Source organism: Onychomys torridus, chromosome 15, assembly GCF_903995425.1.
Source record: "Onychomys torridus chromosome 15, mOncTor1.1, whole genome shotgun sequence".
Classification (NCBI taxonomy): Eukaryota; Metazoa; Chordata; class Mammalia; order Rodentia; family Cricetidae; genus Onychomys; species Onychomys torridus.
The window spans coordinates 56,493,924-56,502,250 of NC_050457.1; positions in this window are offsets into that span (position 1 = coordinate 56,493,924).

Consider the following 8,327-nt stretch of genomic DNA (forward strand, 5'->3'; position numbering starts at 1 on the left):
ATCAAGTCCCCCTGCCTCAACTTCAAGATGTAGGAATTATACTCTTAGTCATCATGAGAGGCACACATTTCAAAAATGATATCTTTTTAAAGAAAAAATGAAATGCTTCCATTTTTAATATTTATTAAGTAAATACTTGAATCTCGTTGAATGTTTTCCTATTAAGACGTGTGAGAAAATAAGATTTATGGAATATTTCTACTGATTTTCATACCAAATTTTCATAAGGCCCCTGTATCCCAGCAGTGAAAATTGTGTGAGATAACAGAAGAGACCAAGAGGAGCAAATAGCATGATATATTTGAGTGGTGACGTTACTAGGAGAAGTGTAGAATATTAAATCTGTCAGATGCGTGAACACATTGTAGAACTGCTTGGTAATAGAGAATAATTTATGTGCTGTTTAATTTTTAAGGAGTGGTATGACATAGACTAAAGAGAAAGTAATTATTGGCCTTTAGTCATCTCGATGGCAAGATTTCCCCCCATACTCTGTTCATTTGCTGATCATTGTTGATTTGTGTTGAAATCAGTAATAAATCCATGTCAAACCTGATACTTATCTTCTAGTGAAACATGTTTGGAAATAATAAAGCAGTTATAAGTTTAGTTTTAAATTTTATACTCTTATGCATTATTAACTCATTTATATTTTTATTTTCTCATTCTGTTTTAGTTGTGGCATAAGACAAGGATGATGTTTCCAAGGGCTAAACTGTCATGAAAGAATGAGATAAAAAGTACTGACTTTTCAAACATGAACGTGGTTTTAAGAAATACCTTTGCAAGGTGTGCATAGGTACAGAAGACCCATTTCACAGTGTAAAGTGTATTAGTGTGTATATAGTAAAAAGGGGGAAAGAAAATAACAAAGAGATAAAGAGACTTTGTGGGAGACTCATTTTGAAGAGAAGAGCTATGAATCTAAAGGAAGGATCCAAAGAACTCTGTGATTAAGAAACCATTGGCCAGTGTGCTCAGAAAGCAGAGGAGAAAATGTGTTGCAGTAGCTCCCTGTATCCCCATCAGACGGGCAAAACATATACATTACTTTGTCTCCTTAGAGCTAAATCATGCAATTTTAATTCTGGAGCACTGTGCTTCATTTCCATATGTGTACATCTATATAAAATCTCAAATAGTTTGGATGATGATTCCTGCAACTTTCAGAGTGAAGGACAACTCTGAAAAGAACACATCTGAAACCTACACAGTGTCACTGTAGAAAAGACAGATACCTTTTCTTGATGTCTTGATTTTTACATAAACAACTTGAGAGGCTCTTCCAGGGTGAAGAATTCACCTATGTATTTGCATACAAATGAGACTAGAGGAGAAAGAAAGGTCAGAGAAAAGAGTTCAAAAGACGCAGCACTTTAATGGTTAATCCTTTCAAAAATCTAAATATATCGATCTTGTTTTCTCTTATGTGGTATGAGATGCTGATAAGTTAGATGAAATGCTCACTGCTTCTTTCTAATAACACTGCATATACTATATTTTACAGAAGACATCACTGAAATGTTTTGCTATGTGTGTTGAGAGCTGGGGAAATGGCTGAAAGAGGAAAAACTAAAATTTGTTGTTATCTGTGATTATCATGCAGCAGTTCCTAAAGATACAACTACTAAACGATTCAGAGACAGCCTCTGCCCTCACTATTAGGAGTCTCCCACGAGGAGCAAAGTTACACACCTGTAACACATACAAAGAGGGCCTAGGTCAGTCACATGCAGGGGCTCTGGTTGTTGGTTCATTCTCTGTGAGTCCCTATGAGCTCAGATTCGTTGATCCTGTGGGTTTTCTTGTGGAAGGCTTGAGGTTGCTATCTAGTAAAATTCCTCCACAGGATTCCGTAGAGTCCACCTACTGTTTGGCTGAGAGTCTCTGCTTCTATTTCCATCGGTTGTTCAGTGAATCCTCTCTGATGACAGTCGGGCTAGGAATCAAGCTATGAATATAGCAGAATATCATTAGTAATCATTTCACACTGACTTCTTTTTGGCATTTGTGTATGGTTCTATACTAGGTCTCTTGGGTATCCCACCTCTGGGTCGTGGCCCTCAAGGGTGAGCTCCCTCTCAGAGCATGGTCTCCAGCTATGTGGGTACTTAGTTCTTTAACCAAGCAATTTCTGCATCATTTTTACACCAGAACATCTTGTAGACAAGAGAAATTGTAGGTCTAAGGGTTTGTGGCCAGGTTCATGTCTCAGTCCCTTCCCTGGAAGTCTTGCCTGATTACAGGTGATGATCAGTTCGGGCTCCATATTCCTCATTGCTAAGAGTCTTAGCAAGGGTCACCTTCAAAGATTCTTAGGTATTTCTATTGCTTTAGGTTTCTAGAGCATCCCAGGGATACCCTCTGTTTTCAGGTGTCTCTCTAGTACTCTGCATTCATCTTCCCCCACCTGATTGCATTTGTTCCCAAGCACAACCCCCATCCAGACTCCACCCCCTCCTCCTCCACTAGCAATGCAAATTCTTCTTCCCATTCACAGTGACATTCTAGCATCCCACTATTGAGTTCTCCTTATTATTTAACTTCTCTGGGTCTGTGGATTATAGCATGGTTCCACCATTGCTCCTACCAGATTGTCTAGGACATATCAATAGATTTGATTTTATTAATAAGTTCTGTTTTCATGGCTCGCACTTAACCAAGACATCAGACTATAATTTTCAATTAATAAGTTGAAACTCTAGAATGTTTTATCTCCCCACTGACAGAGTAATATATTGAATCTGAAATATAGACTTTATTCTACAAGAAGTCATTATATATTACTGTTATTACCATTGCTAAGAATACAGTTAGTAATAAATAGATGAAATTGATGTTTAAAGAAAATATAGCCTAATATTACATGAAAGCCCATAATTTGATGATTATTTGTATATTAAAAATAAAATGTGGAATAACAGTCCATGAAAAATGAAGACCACATGAGAACAGGAATAGGCAGAGTGATGGAGAGGTCCCCAGAAATCCACAATGATACATCAATGTAGACTGCTGGTAATGGTCGAGAGAAAGCCTGATCTGACCTAGTCTGGTGATCAGATGGCCAAACACCCTAACAGTCGTGCTGGAACTCTCATCCAATAACTGATGGAAGTTGATGTAGAGATCCTCAGCCAGGCCACAGGTGTCCAATTGTTGAGAAAGAGGAGGGACTATAAGAGAGTGAATTGTTGAGACCAAGACTGCAAAAAGCACAGGGACAAATAGCCAAACTAATGGAAACACATGAATTATGAACCAAAGGCTGTGGAGCCCCCAGATGGATCAGGCCCTCTGGATAAGTAAGAGAATTGAATAGCTTGAACTGTTTGGGAGGCATCCAGGCTGTGGGACCAGGACCTGTCCTTAGTGCATGAGCTGGCTGTTTGGAACCTTGGGCTTACACAGGGACACTTTGCTCAGCCTGGGAGGAGGGGACTGGACCTGCCTGTACTGAATCCACCAGGTTGAAATGAATCCTCAGAGGAGTCTTGGCCCTGGAGGAGATGGGAATGGAGGGGAGGGGATGGGGGGAATGTGGGGGGGGGGGAGAGAGGGGGAAGGACAGGGGAACCCATGGCTGTTGTATAAAATTAAAACATAAATATAATAATGATAAAAAAGAAAAATAAAGAAACCAAAATACATACACATGTATGTAATATATATATAATTATACTAAGTAAATACTAAATTATATATATATATATATATGTATACACACACACACACACACACACACACACACACACACATATATATATATATATATATATATATATATATATATATATATATGTATATGTAATATCAAAAAGTTAGTGCTTAAAACATCTACCACAATACTTAAGCTGAAATTATAATCATTTCCTCTCCTTTATATATTAGAATGTTCTCACAGTTAGAATTACTGACCTGGATCTTGATATTACCATTTATATATTTGGCAATTATATAGTATACATCGGTTCAGTCTTGTTGTAGGATAGATAAAGATAAAAGATTCATGTAATTTTTATAGAATATATGCTCATGGTAAAAGATCAACAGAAAAAAATAGGTAAATGACTGTTATGGGACATATTTTCAAAGCCTATACATGTGAACATTTGGTCCTTAGATGGTGACATTTCATTTGAGACTGTTTATTTTGGGGTTGAAAGAATTAAATTGCTAGTGACTTTGAACATGAAAATTGAAGACTATTGTGGTTCAAGAGTGCTCCCCATTAGTCCCACTTGATGGAATTTTTAGTCCCACTTGATGGAACCCTTTGGGAAGAATGAGTAGGTTGGGTCATTTGAGGTTTGTCACTGGGGGAAGATTTTGAGGTTTCCAAAGACACTCACTCCCAGTGTGTTCTTGCTTCCTATCTGTGAATCAGGATGTGAGCTCTCAGCTGCTGATCCAGTGTCATGTCTGCCTGCTTACCTTCATGCCACCATTCTCCTGTGTTAGGGACCAAGATTTCAGGAACCAAACATGAACCATGGAAAGTACTAGCTAAGCCAGAGAACAAGTCATAAGCCCACCGCCCTTCCCCAGAGCAGTAACACCTGTTTAATAACCAGGAGGCTCCCAAAGATAAGAACATTCCACAGTCAGGTGCCATGGCAACCAAATGTAAAGAGCATTCATTCCATGGTCAGGTAGCCTAGCAACAGAACAAATGGCCCCTGACCAGTGACCTTAGCTGACATCTTGCGGTTGCACGACCTGCACGTCTCCCATGTCTTGCATGCCTTCCACATCTCTTTTCCTTCCCTCCTTCCTGCCCCCTCCCCTCCTATGCTATATAAGCCTTGCAGAGAGAAATAAATATTGCAGCTTGATCAGAATCTTATCTTGCTGTCAGTCTCTCGTGTCCTCTGTCTCTCATTCACTCCCACAGGTGGGTTGCCCCTGTTGAAACCCCACTGGCTGGGGCACTCCTGGCCATGATTGTCTCATCCAGCCTCAGCAGAAGAGGAGGTGCCTAGGCTAACTGCAACTTGATAGATCGTGGTTGCCTGATAACCATGTGAGGCCTGTCTTTGTCTGAAGAGAAGTACAGGACGAGAGGATGGAGGGAGGGGAAAGGGACAGGAAGGTAGTGGAACATGGAAGGGAAACTTTGATCATAGTTTCATGACTTCCATTTTTTTTTTTTTAATGTTGTGCTTAGCACCTGGGCTGTTGGTGTTCTGTCCATAAAATCCCTTCCTGTGCCATTGAGTTCAAGACTACTCCCCACTTTCTTTCCTATCATATTCAGTGTGTCTGACCTTACTATGTTGAGGTCTTTGATCCATTTAGATTTTAGTTTTATACAGAGTGGTAAGTAGGGAACTATTTGATTTCTTTTACTTGAAGACAACAGTTTGACCAGCACTATTTGTTAAAGATATTGTCATTATCTAGTCTGTATTTCAGGCTTCATTATAAAAAATTAACTGACCAGATGTATGTGAACTTGCTGTATTATATTTCTTGTGTCACTTACTATTAAAATAACTGAAATATGAGACATATCTTCTAATCTAATATCAAATTTATATATTTATTTTTTTATTATAATATAGGTGTTTTAATTTTACGTATCAGCCATGGGTTCCCCTGTCCTTCCCCCTCCCGCTTCTTCCCAGCCCCTTTCCTCCATTCCCATCTCCTCCAGGGCCAAGACTCCCCTAGGGATTCAGCTCAACCTGGTAGATTCAGTACAGGCAGGTCCAGTCCCCTCCTTCCAGGCTGAGCAAAGTGTCACCGCATATGCCCCAGGTTCCAAAAATTACTTGACAATATTTATATGTTGATACTGTAGAAGCATGCTGAACATTCATGTAAAATTTCCCCTATGTACTCATCCCCCACCCTTACACTCCAGTGTGAACATAGGGAAATGGGAAGTTCAAGCTGGACAAAGTGGTAGAGCACAGAAAGAGACACCATGATAAATGAAGACACGATGGGAATAGAGAGAAGGAGAGTGCTAGAGAAGTTTCCAGGCATCCACAAGGATGAACCCATCTTAGACTACTGACAATAGTCAGGAGGGTTCCTGAACTAGCTTACTCTGGTGATCAGATGGCTGAATACTCTGTCATCATAGAGCCCTCATCCAGTGACTGATGGAAGCAGATGCAGAGATCCATGCCTGGGTCTCAAGGAGTCTGATTGATGGGAAATGGAAGGGATTCTATGAGCACGGGACATCAAGATCATGATGGGAAAATGTACAGAGCCAACCAGCCAAACTAGTGGAAACACATGAACTGTGGACCAATAGATGAGGAGCACCCATGGTACTAGACAAAGTCCTCTGGATAGGTGAGACAGTAGTTTAGCTTGAACTGTTTAGGGGGCCCTCAAGCAGTAGGACCGGGACTTGTCCCTGGTATGTGAGCCAACTTTTTAGAGCCTAGTGCCTATGGTGGGACACTTTGCCCAGCCTTGTTGCAAGAAGGAGGGCCTTGGTCCTGCGTCAACTGAATGTACCAGGCTCAGCTAACTCTCCATGTGAGATCTTGCCTTGAAGGAGGTGGGAATGGGTAGTGGGTTTGGAGGATAAGGCTGGGGAGCAGAAGAAGTGAGGAGAGGGGATCTGTGGTTGGTATGCAAAGTGAATAGAAAACCTCTTAATAATAAAAAATAAAGTTCATGTAAAATTTAAAAGGATAGTGGAGAGCAAATAAAATGATACATATTTGTTATTAATCTCTTCATATGGATAGGAAGCAAAGAGTTTGGAAGGGTCCAATTCAGATTAAAAACTTTATATGGAGTGGTTGTGTTAGTCTATTTGAAGCCATCATCGAGACAAGAACTCCTAGTACAGTCCACTTAACAGTGGACACATTTATTGATTAATCACTTGATGAGTCAAACATGTTAATTATCAAACCCACTATTAATAGTAGCAACTTCTATGAGACATATAGAGCCTTTAACAATAAATCTTTTTGGCCATATCTAACCCAGATCATTACATCACTTCCTGGCAATCTGTAGATTGCAAAAATATTGATATGCATTTGTAATTGTTGATAAAAGAATACAACAATACATATGATTTTAAATATAAGTTAAATGTAGCTTTTCATATATGCCACAGTGCAACTCACCACTTCAAAGTCTCTTAAAAAATATCACCATAGATTCTCTTTTAACCCCAGGAAAATGATTTCTAGAGGTCTTTTAGTGATTTTAGAGGGTTATAATAAGTTGATTTTCATGAGAATTTTACATTCGTATGTAAAATTAAAATACTCTTTATTCAAGAAAGTATTTTATGATCTACAATATTTATATGTATCTTAATAAATATGTTACACTTAGAAACATAAGGCGTCAGAGTGTAAGAGATTATCTTTATTGTTGGCAGTACATGGTAGATTCATTGAAACTGAGGTTATAGGATGTGGTACACTGATTTTATATATTTATTGGTCAAATATTTTAAATAGATACTAATATAGGCTATTAAATAAACGGCCTAGTATGATTCCTGAATTTATCTTATGATTGTTAGTTTTTGCTTCCCTACTCAGTGTGCATAAACAGATTTTGTAGTGGAATTTTGTCTAGTAAATTTGAAAATAAATACAATGAATATTTTAATACCACTTAATAGACTAGGCCTTCTGGGATGACAAGCAGTAATTATGTTAACAAGCATGTTAAATTTCAAAGTGAATGAAAAAAGCATAAGCTTTATTATTGTAGTGATTTTAATTCATATTGAGTAAGAAAGATTACAAATGCAAGAGTAAAACTAGGTTGACTCTTTCACCATATATTTTGTGCAGTAAACAAATTTCTAAAGGTCTTATTAATAAAATCAAATCTGAGCCAGGTATAGGGGTGAATGCTGGAAGATCAGAAAAGCAGGACAAGCCACAATTACCTCACCTCACCAGTTTCTCAGCTGGTCTTGTTTTCTCAGCTGAACTGCTGCTCAAAGCCTAAATGCTTAACCAACCAGCCAAATGCTTCTAGTTTCTGGTCTTCATGCCTTATGTAATCTTTCTCTTTCTTCCCCCACTCCCTGGGATTCAAGGCATGTGTCACCATGGCATGGCTGGCTGTTTTCAATGTGGCCTTGAACTCACAGAGATCTGCCTGGTTCTGCCTTCCAAGTGCTGGGATTAAAGGCCTGCACCACCACTGCCTAGCTTCTGCCATGGCTTGCTCTGACCTATTTTCCAGCCACAGTTTTTGGCTCTGTATCTAGTGGCTGTCTGTTCTCTAACCCCAGCTAAATTTAATAGGGTGCACAATATTTTGGGGACCATAATACCACCACATTGTGCTTATCATTGAATAGTAATAAATATTTTATCCCTGTA